The following is a 15,605-nucleotide window of genomic DNA, read 5'->3' as shown; positions in this document are numbered from 1 at the left end:
TTAGTCTCAAAGCCAACGGGTGTGTTTATTGGCCAAAAATAACATGTGGAAGGAGGTTCTATCTAATGCTCCTTCCTGATAAAAGTCTCTCCAAACCATTCTTTCAGGCTGATTCTAGACACATTAAAAAAAGCATTTCAGGAAATAATAATAATAATAATAATAATAATAATAATAATAATAATAATTTATTTGTACCCCGCCCATCTGGCTGGGTCCCCCCAGCCACTCTGGGCAGCCTCCAACAGATATTAAAATACATTAACATATCACAGGTTAAAAACTTCAGGTATTTTCTGAATGTCAGATAGTTATTTATCTCTTTGACCTCTGCTGGGAGGGCGTTCCACAGGGTGGGCGCCACCACCGAGAAGGCCCTCTGCCTGGTTCCCTGTAGCTTTGCTTCTCGCAGTGAGGGAACCGCCAGCAGGTCCTCAGCGCTGGATCTCAGTGTCGGGGCTGAATGGTGGGGGTGGAGACGCTGGACCGAGGCCATTTAGGGCTTTAAAGGTCAGCACAAACACTTTGAACTGTGCTCGGAAACATACTGGGAGCCAATGTAGATCTCTCAGGCCTGGTGTTATATGGTCCCGGCGGCCACTCCCAGTCAACAGTCTAGCAGCCGCAATCTGGATTAATTGCAGTTTCCGGGTCACCTTCAAAGGTAGCCCCACATAGAGCGCATTGCAGTAGTCCAAGCGGGAGATAACCAGAGCATGCACCACTCTGGCAAGACAGTCTGTGGGCAGGTAGGGTCTCAGCCCGCGTACCAGATGGAGCTGGTAGACAGCCGCCCTGGACACAGGAAAACACGTTGTAAACCTCTCAGTTGGAAATCACGTTGGTGAAAGACGGGACTCCCCAGTGCCACCTGGTGTCACAGTGCTAGAACGCATACAAAACACTTTTTCTTTAGTAATGAACGTTCCCCACATCAAAGGGGTGCGCATTTTGCGTTGTCGCAAGTAGCCCCCTTGGATCACGGTGCAGCTCCTGGCAGTTGGTCCTGGCACCGCCTTTCCAGGTTGGATACCTGTGGACTCCACCTACTCTAGCAGCCGCCCAATCCCAGCTGGGGAGGTGTTGCCGGGTGGATTGGCCAGGTAGAAGGAGGGATTAGTCAGTACAAACAATAGGAGTTGAGTCATACCTGGGACCCCTTCATGGATCACTGCCTTGTCGTGGCGAAGGGGCTTGAATTACTCAGGGAAGCTATGAGCTATGCCGTGCAGGGCCACCCAAGATGGACAGGTCATAGTGGAGAGTTTGGACCAAACGTGATCCACCTGGAGGAGGAACTGGCAACCCACTCCAGTATCCCTGCCAAGAAAACTCCATGGACAAAGACAACAGGCATATAAAAGATATGACGCTGGAAGATGAGCCCCTCAGGTCGGAAGGCGTCCAACATGCTACTGGGGAAGAGCGGAGGACAAGTACAAGTAGATTCAGAGCTGATGAAGCGGCTGGGCCAAAGCCGAAAGGACGCTCAGTTGTGGATATGCCTGGAAGCGAAAGGAAAGTCCAATGCTGTAAAGAAAAGTATTGCATAGGAACCTGGAATGTAAGAACCATGAACCTTGGTAAGCTGGATGTGGTCAAAAATGAGATGGCAAGAATAAACATTGACATCCTAGGCATCAGTGAACTAAAATGGACGGGAATGGGCGAATTCAGTTCAGATGACTATCATATCTACTACTGCGGGCAGGAATCCCGTAAAAGAAATGGAGTGGCCCTCATAGTCAACAAAAGAGTGGCGAAAGCTGTACTGGGATGCAATTTCAAAAATGATAGATTGATCTCGATACGAATCCAAGGCAGTCCTTTTAACATCACAGTAATCCAAGTTTATGCACCAACTTCCAGTGCTGAAGAAACTGAAATTGACCAATTCTATGAAGACTTACAACACCTTATAGAAATGACACCAAAGAAGGATGTTCTTCTCATTATAGGGGATTGGAATGCTAAAGTAGGGAGTCAAGAGATAAAAGGAACAACTGGCAAGTTTGGCCTTGGAGTTCAAAATGAAGCAGGGCAAAGGCTAATAGAGTTCTGTCAGGAGAACAAGCTGGTCATCACAAACACTCTTTTCCAACAACACAAGAGACGACTCTACACATGGACATCACCAGATGGGCGACATCGAAATCAGATTGATTATATTCTCTGCAGCCAAAGATGGAGAAGCTCTATACACTCAGCAAAAACAAGACCTGGAGCTGACTGTGGCTCTGATCATCAGCTTCTTATAGCAAAATTCCAGCTTAAACTGAAGAAAGTAGGAAAAACCACTGGGCCAGTAAGATACAATCTAAATCAAATTCCTTATGAATACACAGTTGAAGTGAAAAACAGGTTTAAGGACTTAGATTTGGTGGATAGAGTGCCTGAAGAACTGTGGATGGAGGCTCGTAACATTATACAGGAGGCAGCAACGAAAACCATCCCAATGAAAAAGAAATGCAAGAAAGCATAGTGGCTGTCCAATGAGGCCTTAAAAATAGCGGGGGAGAGAAGGCAAGCAAAATGCGAGGGAGATAGTGAAAGATACAGGAAATTGAATGCAGATTTCCAAAGAATAGCAAGGAGAGACAAGAGGGCCTTTCTAAACGAGCAATGCAAAGAAATAGAGGAAAATAACAGAATGGGAAAAACCAGAGATCTGTTCAAGAAATTGGAGATATGAAAGGAACATTTCGTACAAAGATTACCACAATTAAGGACAAAAGTGGAAAGGACCTAACAGAAGCAGAAGACATCAAGAAGAGGTGGCAAGAATACACAGAGGAACTATACCAGAAAGATATAGAGGTCTCATACACCCCAGGTAGTGTGGTTGCTGACCTTGAGCCAGACATCCTGGAGAGTGAAGTCAAATGGGCCTTAGAAAGTCTTGCTAACAACAAGGCCAGTGGAAGTGATGATATTCCAGCTGAACTATTTAAAATCCTAAAAGATGATGCTGTTAAGGTGCTACACTCAATATGCCAACAAGTTTGGAAAACTCAGCAGTGGCCAGAGGATTGGAGAAGATCAGTTTACATCCCAATCCCAAAGAAGGGCAGTGCCAAAGAATGCTCTAACTACCGCACAATTGCACTCATTTCACACGCTAGCAAGGTTATGCTTAAAATTCTACAAGGCAGGCTTAAGCAGTACATGGACCAAGAACTCCCAGAAGTGTAAGCTGGATTTCGAAGGGGCAGAGGAACCAGAGACCAAATTGCAAACATGCGCTGGATTATGGAGAAAGCTAGAGAGTTCCAGAAAAACATCTACTTCTGCTTCATTGACTACGCAAAAGCATTTGACTGTGTCGACCACAGCAAACTATGGCAAGTTCTTAAAGAAATGGGAGTGCCTGATCACCTCATCTGTCTCCTGAGAAATCTCTATTTGGGACAAGAAGCTACAGTTAGAACTGGATATGGAATAACTGATTGGTTCAAAATTGGGAAAGGAGTACGACAAGGCTGTATATTGTCTCCCTGCTTATTTAACTTATATGCAGAATTCATCATGAGAAAGGCTGGGCTGGATGAATCCCAAACCGGAATTAAGATTGCAGGAAAAAATATCAACAACCTCAGATATGCTGATGATACAACCTTGATGGCAGAAAGTGAGGAGGAATTGAAGAACCTTTTAATGAGGGTGAAAGAGGAAAGCGCAAAATATGGTCTGAAGCTCAACATCAAAAAAACTAAGATCATGGCCACTGGTCCCATCACCTCCTGGCAAATAGAAGGGGAAGAAATGGAGGCAGTGAGAGATTTCACTTTCTTGGGTTCCATGATCACTGCAGATGGTGACAGCAGTCACGAAATTAGAAGACGCCTGCTTCTTGGGAGAAAAGCAATGACAAACCTAGACAGCATCTTAAAAAGCAAAGACATCACCTTGCCGACAAAGGTCCGTATAGTTAAAGCTATGGTTTTCCCAGTAGTAATGTACGGAAGTGAGAGCTGGACCATCAAGAAGGCTGATCGCCGAAGAATTGATGCTTTTGAATTATGGTGCTGGAGGAGACTCTTGAGAGTCCCATGGACTGCAAGAAGATCAAACCTATCCATTCTCAAGGAAATCGGCCCTGAGTGCTCACTAGAAGGACAGATCCTGAAGTTGAGGCTCCAGTACTTTGGCCACCTCATGAGAAGAGAAGACTCCCTGGAAAAGACCCTGATGTTGGGAAAGATGGAGGGCACAAGGAGAAGGGGACGACAAAGGATGAGATGGTTGGACAGTATTCTCAAAGCTACTAACATGAGTTTGGCCAAACTGCGGGAGGCAGTGGAAGATAGGCGTGCCTGGCGTGCTCTGGTCCATGGGGTCACGAAGAGTCGGACACGACTGAACGACTGAACAACAACAACATACCTGGGAAGCAGCCGTTGGATTCAGAGCTTCCCCACCCTCCACTCCCTCAATTGACATTTACTTTGCAGGTTAACCACCTTCTTTTCCACAGCCACACAGGCACGCAGGCGCTGTTAAGTCAAGGTCGCTGTTGAAGGGCTGGAAAGGACTTTCCCTGCATTGGTAGGTTTTGCCTTTCCCATAGCAATTCGTCACAACTTTGGCGGTTACAGGCCTTGGGTGGAATCCTTTAGTCATAGACTTCTGGCGTGAGCGTCATTGCGGGTGGTTGGGAGCCGTCTCGGCTCCGAGACGGCTCCCGTTCCCCCGGGGGTTGGAGCTCCGCAACCACGCTGCGGGCTCCGGTAACCCACGGGAGGAGTGCCCCGTGGCTGGGACTTTCCTGCGGGCCCCTTTGTGCCATCCCGTTCTCGAGCTTCCCTTGTAAAAGGGAGGCTCGAGTGAACGGGCTCCGGCGCGGGGCTGAGGAAGCTGTCCCCAACCGGGGGGACCAAAGCGGCAGCCGGCAACCTCTGTGTTGTGGAGGTATGTATAAGTTTTTATTTTATTGTTATTAGTATTGTTTATTGTATTTGTTTCATATGTTGATTGTCTTAAGATTTAGTGTCAGGAGTATAACGTATTCCTGGACACCGCAGAGTTAGACGCAGACTTTTCTGGAAGCTTCTGGCTGTTGTGAAATTGACTAGACAGCTCAACGCAGTGATATAGTTATCACTGGATAACTATATACAGTATTTATTGATTGAAGCAACTAGCATCCATAAGTTACTATTTACAGACTTTACAAATAAAAGAAACAAAACATAAAAATCTTTCCTCTGTCTCTCTCTCTCCACACACTCACCACACCACTCTCACACAGAGCTCACCTTATCAGGAACTCACTGACCAATCACAGGTCGTTGCTAAGGGTCTGAGAGAGAGCAGATCTGGGCTTTCTGCCAACTAGCTAATTGCTTAATTGCTTGGAGATAAGACAGCTGCATTTCTGCACGTAGGCAACTCTGAAATCTCTAACAGATTGAATGTCTTTATTTGTTGTTGTTTGTTGTTTGTTGTTCTTTATGTGGAAACACCAATAAATTTTTTTTGGGGGGAAAGGAATCCTTTAGTCATATACAAAATTGGGGTGGGGTGGTGACCCCCGCCCCATTGCGGTGGCAATAACAGGGTTCCCGTTAAAGGGGTCACAGGGGGAGGCATTGACCATAGGCCCAGGGTCGTCACTGCCCTCCCCCTCCAGCAGCGGCGAACATGGGGGGCAGGCTATCTGCTTGAACATATGTTCTCCAGACTAGCCCACTCCCCACACATGCTGGATAACCCTGAAAGTACCCAGAACCCCGGCTGGGGGGCTGGGAAGGATAAACACCCAATGCCTGAGCCAAGGTCTCCCTACATCTGAATATTAATAAAGTTGTGGCCAATTTAATCCCATAGAACGTTGTCACGTGTTGTTATTTCCCTCAGGGGCTGCCCCGGGGTTCAGGGGACTCCGCCTGGCCGTGCAATGTAGCTGAGGCTTCAGTTTCTGCATGCGCGACACAATAGACATCAAGAGCGCCGGCTGTGACCCCTCAGTCCCCTGTTGACAATACTAGAGTTTGTGGACATCCCATGCAGCTTAATGCTGAAAGATTCAGGACAGAGAAAGCGAAGTACCATATTTTTCCGTGTACAACAAGCATCCGTGTATAAGACGCTCGCTATTTTGGGGGACCCAGAATTAAGAAAATGCAGGGAGATTGCCCCTGTGTATAAGACTACCCCTCTTTTAACATTATTTTTTAGTAAAAAACCAAACAAACCCATGTCTTATACACGGAAAAGTACGGTAATTCTTCACGCAGTACATTGTTAAACTATGGAACTCCCTGCCTCAGGAGCAAGTCAGGGAAGCCAACTTGGATGGCTTTAGAAGAGGGTTGGAAAGCAATGTTTGGGCGGCCATGGGTGTGCTAAGAGGGTTTATAGGACACCACCATGGTGGGAAAGTTACATATAGTGGTCCCTCGGGTTACGTACGCTCCAGGTTTCGTACTTTTCGGGTTATGAACTCCAGTAACCTGGAAGCACAACCTGGAGCACGTGCAACGTGTGGATGCACAGGATTATGCGCAGTTCGCGCATGCGCTAACACGTTTGTGCATGCGCAAACCGCTACTTCAGGGTTTTTCGTGTGCTTGTTCGGGTTGCGTACTTTTCGGGTTACGAACTGTAACCCAGAACCAATTACGTACGCAACCCAGGGTACCACTGTACTGGCCTCGTCTCAGTTGCCACCATGGGTCACGCTTGCTAGGAAGTGCTGTTCCCTCTCAAACCCCCTTTTCCTTCCATTTATTTATAAACAACTCAAGCTTGGAAGCCAATATTTTACAAGGGTCTGATTGATCACTGTGCATTTACCAAGTGTCACTTAAAATAACTCATAGAAAATAGGTGTTGTGTGTTTTCATAAAGCCGTTGGAATGACTTACAGATGATTGCTTGGGTATAAGATACAAATGACAGGCATTTAATGGAACAACAGCTTTAAATCTGTTAACCTTTTTTCTTTCTCTCTTTCTTAGATAAAAAATATATTATTGCCTAGTGCTCTCAAGGAAAGCTAAATTAATATGAAGTGCTCAAACAAGATGTTTCGTTTCCTCCTCGGGAGTAATTATCATGTAGCAAGAAAGAGGAGGCAAGTCTGTTAATTTAAAACCAGAGAGGATTTTGCTATTGTCATATTTTCCAAACCTGCCCATCCATAGGACAGCTTATAGGAGAAGTTCAGCAAGCGGGTTTTCCAGGCAAGGAAAGGGGTGCACTAGGGTGAGTTCTTAAAAAACCAATTGGGTTTCTACAAACAAATCAATTAAAGTTTGTAGCAGAACTAAAGGCTCATTCTTAATTATTGCATTTCACAGCCACCTTTTTGCTTCATGGTGGTCATGGTCTTTCCTCTCTAATCACCACAACAACCCTGAGAGGTAGGTTAGGCTGAGAGGCAGTGACCAGCCCAAGGTCACTCAGCGAGCTTTATGGCCAAGTGGGGGTTCGAACCCCGGTGTCCCCGGTCCTAGTTCGACACTCTAACCACTACACCACACTGTCTGGCAAACTGGACCTACCCAGCACTCCCCCTCATTCTGTCTCATTCACATGTTGCTAGCATTGACCCCTGTTATAACAAAAAACTCCTTTCCCCTTATGGGGTACCCAAGAGCCCGTATAGAGTCCTTATGTAGGTTTTCTATCGGTAGGAGAAAATAACAGAAGCCAATCAGAGAATATTAAGAAGCAAAATGGCCAGTAAGCCTGATCTTTATTAAACTATTGCAACACGGTCCCTCATTCCCCCTGCGCAGGGAGGGAGGAGAGGAACCCCAAACATTGGCGTGCAAGCTCTTATACAGACTTTTCAAATTGCCTCCCCTGTAGCACAAGACCACCCCCCAAAACATCATACATACATCACAGAAAGAAGTGGTCCCCAGCAGAAATTTGAGTACAGTATGTTGCTTCTCTCCTGTCTCCCAGGATACCTGATAATGCCTTATCTGATTGCCTTTTCTGGGTTGTTGTTTAGTCGTTCAGTCATGTCTGACTCTTCGTGACCCCATGGACCAGAGCACGCCAGGCACCCCTATCCTCCACTGCCTTCCGCAGTTTGGCCAAACTCATGCCAGTCGCTTCGAGAACACTGTCCAACCACCTCATCCTCTGTCGTCCCCTTCTCCTTGTGCCCTCCATCTTTCCCAACATCAGGGTCTTTCCCAGGGAGTCTTCTCTTCTCATGAGGTGGCCAAAGTACTGGAGCCTCAACTTCAGGATCTGTCCTTCCAGTGAGCACTCGGGTAGCCTTGCCATTCCTTTGAGATGGTACATACTTTGTTCCTGAATCTCTTACGCATATTGATAGTGTGCTCAGCTTAACAGATGCTTGCCAGACTGTATTTACAGGGAGGTCTAAGCCCCTATAGTCCAAAGACAATTTGAAAGCGTTCCCCATTCCCTTCCTCCTTGCCAGGGGCGTAGCAAGGTAACCTCCATGGGGTCACAAAGAGTCGGACATGACTGAACGACTGAACAACAACAACAACTAGGCAGAAAGCATCTCAGATATCTCCATGTTTGTTTTTGACATGTCCATTTGCCAGGGAACCTATGGCGGGATACGGGACCTTTTTGGGGTGGGGTGGGGAGCGCATTCGAACTGTGACACAGTTTTATGATCTCTGTGATTTTGTGACTGTCTGACAGCCAACCCCCTTTCCGGTCCCACTGAATCACAGCTGCTTATAATTGAAGCAAAGGAGCATGGGGGGAAATGCAGTTCAAATGGGTGAAAGAAATAGCCTTGATTGGAAATAATACAATTGATCTAAATTTGACTTGGATGCTAATGGCTCTTCATCTGGGGACATTAATTTCGAGAGGCTCCCTTCCCTTCTAAGTTTGACAAGAGGAATTGGGTAAGTTCAGAGTCCCGGAAATTTGCTGTAGAAAGTTGTTCGCGTCTACATTTGGCATCTCCTTTGATGCTACAGCAACAGTGATTTAAGTGCTAAAACGGCCTCCCAAATTTGAACTCACTTCATTACTATGGCAACCAGTACTAACAGTATTATGATGATGCGTAGTAATAGTAGTATTGCAGCTGAGATCTGCAGCATAGAGTGCTTGGGGTTCTAGCTTGCCAGACTATTCCTCTGCCAGGATAACCAGTCTGCACTTTCCCATTTCCCCACCTTTGAACTATCAGTAAACATGCCATTGCCACTAAGCATGCTCAGTCCTCATTGGGTTGTTTCGGGTTTCCATCATCATTACTCCAAACACCCAATTCTGCAAACTTGGCATCCCCCCCTGGAGTCGCTGATACCTCCCTCTGGTCCCATTCTGGCTACATGAGGATTCAGACAAACAAAAAAAACATAGATTTTTTTAAAAAAACATAGATTCTGCAGAAAAGCTTGTGCCTTGCCAAAGTTAGCTGGGAAAGGAATCCGGTAGGCATCAGGGCTGGAGTCAGAGGCAGGTTAGCAATGGAGTAAGCAGATCTCTGTTGCCAGCAAAGTTAACTCTTTATTCAAGGAAAGGAACATACAATTAGTTATCTCAGCAATCCTTCCATAGAATAGAATCATAGAGTTGGAAGAGACCGCAAGGGCCATCCAGTCCAACCCCCTGCCAAGGAGTGTGGTGGAGTCTCCTTCTTTGGAGGTCTTTAAGCGGAGGCTTGACAGCCATCTGTCAGGAATGCTTTGATGGTGTTTCCTGCTTGGCAGGGGGTTGGACTGGATGGCCCTTGGGGTCTCTTCCAAATCTAGGATTCTATGATTGGTATGAGCTTTCGTGTGCATGCACACTTCTTCAGATACCTTTTCTGAATGTTCAGCTTTTCTGAATTCATCTTTTCAAAATGCCAATATGCTTTATTGCGTTCAACACCGGTGCATTCCTATTGAGATTTTGATTTCCGCTCCTCCCCAATTAGTTTCAGTTTTATTCAGCAGCAGAAGAAAAAAAAACCCTCCCCCAAAACCATTTCCCTTGTCAGATACCAGTAGCATTTCCAGAAGCTGATCTTATTCCCTGAAACGTATAGGAGCCAGGAGGAGAGGGGCCGCTTGAAGGACAACTTTGCTGGACTGGTTCCCACCTAAGCTGAGCTCGGTGCTTTTCTCCCTGGGCCTTGGGAGGGTGGGGGATTAGCTTTCCTTTCTAGACTGTTCCTGGGGGCTACGTCAAGGTTAGCTAATCTCCAGCGCGTCTTAATTCCTGTTTGTGTGTGCTGATTTGAAGGACGAAAATGCATCCGAAGAAAGGTTTGGTGGGAAGTTCCCTCGTTTCGACACTAGGGGTCACTGCTCTTCCATCTACATAGAAGGACGCAGCCGCTGACACTCCAGTGGTTAAATAAATTAAAATAACGAGGCACCGAACGGAAAATAACAAGCAAGGAAAGTCCATGTCAGGCGCAGGGAGTTTTGCTCCTGCCGAGTGTAGGAACCAGGGGAAAAAAAGATTGCATGCATTTAGAATTCCACCGTTTTGCTCAATCTGCAAACATCAAAGCCTGCTCTGGTTCCCTCTGTTGGATCCAGTCTGTTAGATCCACCTGAGGCTCCAGTCTTGTCATATTCAGAGCCCTTTGCCTCTCCTTATCCTTTATCTTTCCCCTCGTATTTCTGCCGAAGACCTTTGTCCCTCCAATTCTACCAGCCACTCCAAAAACCTTGGGGTGGGATTTGCTCTTTTCCTCTTACGTTACGCTATGGAGTGTCAAGCATAGAAATATAAGAAGAGGCTGCTGGATCAGGCCATTGGCCCACCTAGCCCAGCATCCTGTTCTCACAGCAGCCAACCAGGTGCCCCAGTGGAAAACCCGCAATCAGGATTCGAACACAAGACTCGGGAACACAGGAAGCTACCTTACACTGAGTCCCATCTAGCTATGTATTGTCTACACTGAGTGACAGTGGCTCTCTGGGATTTAAGGCAGGGATCTCTTCCCAACCTTACCTGGAGATGCCAGGCAGGGATTGAACCCAGGGAACTTCTACTTGCCAGCCAAAGGATTTACCACCGAGCTGTGGTCTCCAACAGTGGAGACAGAGCTTCTTCTTTCTTCTTCTTTGGCGATCCCTCGTAGCCGAGTAAGATGGTCTTCCATGAACACGGTTTTAACAGTGAGTACATAAGTGACTGTGAAGGCCAATTCTGGATCCACACGTCCTTCCACAGTGGGGACATTGGTTTCTGGGCAGGAGTTGGATGGCCCTTGTGGTCTCTTCCAACTCTATGATTCTATGATTCTATGAAATATCTAATGGTCTGTCCCATGGAAGATGGAGCAAGCTTGTTTACTGCAGGACCCAAATGAATGGATTCAAGTTACAAAAAATGAGTTTCCAGTTAAACATTAGCAAGAACTTTCAGGTGGTGAGAGCTGTTTCAAAGTTTTCTCCAATGCTATTCCTAATTACTAGTCCCAGCCTCACCCAAAGACCAGTCTTTGAATGTCACCTGTCACTCAAACTGAGCCCAATTGCAAATAGTATTCCTAAAGGACTCTGTTTTTAGTTCAGATTGTAGGGTGGGGTTTTTTTTTGGTGGGGGGAGGGGTGTGATGTCTGAAAACTACCAAAATTTTATCTGGAGATTGAAGGCATTAAACAAAATCACAAGTTGTTTTTTTAATTTTTCTTAAAAAAATATTTTCCATCAAAGTGGCAAAGATGAACAATATTCTATTTCTAATGTTTTAGAACATTTGTTTCTATATGACCAGCGTGTTTGCTGGAGGTAGGTGGAAGCAATATTTAAGGCAGTTCAGTCTCTGAGAAGCAGGGATGTTTGGCACTGCAGTGATTAAAATATGAGCCGGTGGCTTTGGAGAGATGAATTCTGCTACTTGATCTGTGTGGCATGGAACTTTCCCTGACCTTGGAGAATCAGCCAGCTCTTGGAAAAGATACATTGACTACTGCAGAAGAAGAACAACGGCGTGCAGTTTAGGATGGACTCAGCCCCTCACAAAAAATGGCTGATCATTTAATTATCTCACATATGCTCTACTTTTTCCATCCCGGAGTTCAGATCAGTTTATAAATGGTTCCCAAAAGGTCTCCCATCCAGGCAGTTTGAAAAGTGAGCCCTGCTTATTTTTAGCAGCAAAACTCTGCCAGGTGCCTCCAAATCTCTCTCTCTCTCTCTCTCTCTCTCTCTCACACACACACACACACACACAAACACCAGCCACCAAATAGCAAGGGACCCATCCTTTATTTGGGGAAGGGATATTACAAATCTAGAGCTGGATAGGCCCCACTGTGATTCACACCATCAATATCTTTTGTTAATGTGAAAGGAGATGTTACCTTTCCTAGAATCACAGATTTGTAGAGTTGGAGGGGACCCTGAGGGTCATTTAGTCCAACCCCCTGCAATGCAGGAAAAGCAGGTAAATAATCCCTGACCGATGGCCATCCAAACTCTGCTTCCAGTGAAAGAGACTCTACCACCTTCCACTCAACCTTTAAACCGCTCTGTAATCGATAACTTTGTGGGGTAATTTACAACAGGGTGTGTGGACTGTTGTAAGAAAAAAAATCTGCCCTTATTCCCTTATGGGGTACAGAAGAGCCCTTGTAAAGTCCTTTGCAGGTTCTCCATCAGTAGGAGTAAAAAACAGAGGCCAACCAGAGAATAATTAGAAGCAAATCAGCTAGTAAGCTTGATCTTTATTGTTCTGTTGCAACAGGGTACTTTCCTCACACACAGGTGAGCAGGGATGGACCTCAAACAAAGGGCTGCCTGTCCTTAAAAATACATTTCAAAAAATCCCCCCTTGGAGTCTGCCCCACCCCCAGAAACCTCACACATACATCACAGAAGAGCTGCAGCCCAAAGGCCATTCCCCAGATACATCACACCTACCTCACATAAAAAGGCATTATCTGATTACCTTTTCTCAGTAGCCTGGCCATTCCTTTGAGATGGTAATCTCTTTTAATTCCTGGGACAATGGAAAAACTCCCTCACCCCTCCTTCCTTGGAGAGACCCATTTGGTAAACATTTGGTCAGTTTTGAGAGTCAAAATGGTGTCAGGACTGTCTTCCTGTGCTGCTTCAGACATGTGGCCTTGTTTGCTTGGAACAGTTGTTGTATGTAACAGATGCCGTTGTGAATGACAGGTGAGTGGAGCTGCAGGTCATACTGCTGCTGGTCCCTACATGATCACACATGGTAGGTTAGTGGGCAGGCAGAACCACACAGAGGCATTAACTGTATAGAGGACCTGTTCACAGGAGAGCTTTCAGGAAGTTCAGTTTGGAGTGGTGGTGGGGGGGCCTCATCCAGACTAACTTTCATGACCCATTATTTAGGTTTGAGCAGTGTTGTAGCAAGGGCGGGGCGTTGGGGGCGGTCCGCACCGGGTTCCAGCCTGGGGAGGGTGACACACTGCGCCACCCCCTGCAAGTGTGACTCCCAAGCCGCTACCGGCAGCCCTTCCACACAAGCAGCCGCTGCACAGAAGGGGTGCCAGATGGCGGCTTGGTAATCTGGGTAGGCTGCGCATGTCCGCAGCAGCCTGCAGGCTGTGCTCCGTAGCGCATGCATCATGATGTCATAGAATCATAGAATCATAGAGCTGGAAGAGACCACGAGGGCCATGCAGTCCAACCCCTTGCCAAGCAGGAAACACCATCAAAGCATTCCTGACAGATGGCTGTCAAGCCTCCGCTTAAAGACCTCCAAAGAAGGAGACTCCACCATACTCCTTGGTAGCAAATTCCACTGCCGAACAGCTCTTACTGTTAGGAAGTTCTTCCTAATGTTTAGGTGGAATCTTCTTTCTTGTAGTTTGAATCCATTGCCCTGTGTCCACTTCTCTGGAGCAGCAGAAAAAAAACCTTTCTCCCTCCTTTAGATGACATCCTTTTATATATTTGAACCTGGCTATCATATCACCCCTTAACCTTCTCTTCTCTAGGCTGAACATACCCAGCTCCCTAAGCTGTTCCTCATAAGGCATCGTTTCCAGGCCTTTGACCATTTTGGTTGTCCTCCTCTGGACACGCTCCAGCTTGTCAGTATCCTTCTTGAACTGTGGTGCCCAGAACTGGACACAGTATTCCAGGTGAGGTCTGACCAGAGCGGAATACAGTCATGACGCATATGCTACGGAGCGAGGCCCCACCCCTGGGGGGAGCCGCTTGGCTTGCTGTCCCCGGCAGCCAAACGGCTCAGTATGCCTCTGGGTCTGAGCTTTAAAGCTCTGTATCCAAACATTTTTATGTCTCGGCGCTTCCCCTAGGAAAGCTCACTTTTTACAGCTGAATTGGAGCAAATGGCAATCTGGTTTTCCATGTTTGGCCGTTTGCTCTGTTTCAGTGGTAAAACATGGGTTTTCCTGGGAAAGTACCAGATGAAAAAATGTTTGGACATGTAACTTTAAAGCCCAGACCTGCGCCTAGAAACACGGCACAAAAGAAAGTGTGGATAAGCCCTTTGTCTCTTTCTTCATTGTCAAATGCCACAGATCCTTTGATCCAGCTCTATTTTAATCGCCCACTTCTAATTTTGCTCCAAAATTGGAGCTCTCGTTGACCTTTTCTCAGGCTCCACTGGTTTCATTAGTGTGACTAATTAACCAAACTGCCACCAGACCAAAAAAAAAAAGAGAGAGAGAGAGAGAGAGAGAGAGAGAGAGAGAGAGAGAGAGAGAGAAAGGAAAATGAAGAAGAAACAATATGGGATGAGTTTGTCTTTTAGCTGACTTCCGCAGTGAAACTAGATGCTCTCGGGAGAAACTGGAACTTGGTGAATAAAATACAATTGGAATGATGTTAATTTAGACAAAGTCAGGTGCATTTAGAGTGCATTGAAAGCAACTGGCAGAAACAAAGGATTGTATCCGGTGTTAGAAATACTCAGAGTAGACCTAGGGTTCATAGAATCATAGAGCTGGAAATCTGGAAGGGACCACGACAATCATCTTGTCGGAAAAACCCTTGCAATGCAGGAATCCTTCACCCAACATGGGGCTCGAACCCATGACCTTGAGATTAACAGTCTCATGCTTTACCAACTGAGCTATCAGCTTGCAAAAAAAAAAAAAATGCTTTTAAGCTTTTGATATTGCTTCTGGGCTCTGGGAGAGTATGTGAACATCCCCACCAGACCCGCGTATGGTTGAAATTGTGCAAGTTAAATGCCCGTAAGATGCAGGCATCCTGCACAATTGAACTGGGATGGAGAGAAACCCAGAAGCGTCCCTAACATTGCTAGTCCTCTCACACCTGGGAGAGCTCCTGAGTTTGGGGTGTGTTCAGGGCTGGATTTTGGTTTGATGAAGCCCTAAGCTACTGAAGGTAATGGGGCCCTTTATATGTCCAGCTGTCCTTTGTCAACAACGAATTGTCACTTTTTGTGTGTGTGTTGAATAAATGCACATATCCTAAGTCTATGCTGCCTCCTACAAGCACTCTTTAATATTAGATAACAGGTACAACAGCTTGACCGACATTCAACTGTGCTGCACTGCAGTCTGCAACTGCATGCTACATATTGCCATGCTCCAATCCATGCAGAATGTAGGCACCCTATATATAGAAAGGAGCAAAGCAGTGATATTTTAGGGAGCAGGCTAGCAGGCGGGGCCCATGACTTATATCATAGGAGCCTACACAACGCAAAACTCTGTTGCTGTATGTAGGTT

General features: G+C 46.2%; 1 non-coding gene across 1 annotated transcript; it reads right to left on the bottom strand.

Annotated features, from left to right (window-relative positions):
• Positions 1–14,917: 14,917 nt before the first annotated feature.
• On the bottom strand, positions 14,918–14,989 carry TRNAN-GUU. The gene has a single exon. It is a non-coding gene; the product is annotated as a tRNA-Asn (tRNA).
• Between the last annotated feature and the right edge of the window lie 616 nt (positions 14,990–15,605).

The sequence above is a fragment of the Lacerta agilis genome, chromosome 7 (assembly GCF_009819535.1).
Source record: "Lacerta agilis isolate rLacAgi1 chromosome 7, rLacAgi1.pri, whole genome shotgun sequence".
Lineage (NCBI taxonomy): Eukaryota > Metazoa > Chordata > Lepidosauria > Squamata > Lacertidae > Lacerta > Lacerta agilis.
Note: the sequence above shows the minus strand (reverse complement) of the source record. Positions and strands in the feature narration are given on the sequence as shown.